Below are 562 nucleotides of genomic sequence, written 5' to 3'. Positions count from 1 at the left end.
TCCTGGAGATTCTTCTGAGGGGAATTCTTCCGTTTGGTCATTTTGGAGAGTCCCTTGCGTGGTGAGGACCTGCAGTGCACTTCCCCTGTGCTGTGGTGTATAACTGGAGTTAGTGGGCGGGGCCGCAGTCCGACCCGATGTCTGCCCCCAGCCCACTGCTGGGGCCACAGTCAGACTGGTGTGTGCCTTCTCTTCCCCTCTCCTAGGGGCGGGATTCACTGTGGGGTGGCGTGTCCCGTCTGGGCTACTTGCACACCGCCAGGCTTGTGTTGCTGGGGATCTGGCGTATTAGCTGGGGTGGGTAGGCAAGGTGCACGGGGGGTGGAGGGGCAGGCTTAGCTCGCTTCTCCTTAGGTGATCCACTCCAGGAGGAGCCCTGTGGCAGCGGGAGGGAGTCAGATCCGCTGCCAGAGGTTTGGCTCCGCAGAAGCACAGAGTTGGGTGTTTGAGTGGAGCGAGCAAGTTCCCTGGCAGGAACTGGTTCCCTTTGGGATTTTGGCTGGGGGATGGGCGGGGGAGATGGCGCTGGCGCCTTTGTTCCCCGCCAAGCTGAGCTCTGCCG

This window comes from Panthera uncia, chromosome D2, assembly GCF_023721935.1.
Source record: "Panthera uncia isolate 11264 chromosome D2, Puncia_PCG_1.0, whole genome shotgun sequence".
Classification (NCBI taxonomy): Eukaryota; Metazoa; Chordata; class Mammalia; order Carnivora; family Felidae; genus Panthera; species Panthera uncia.
This window is presented reverse-complemented; position numbering follows the sequence as displayed.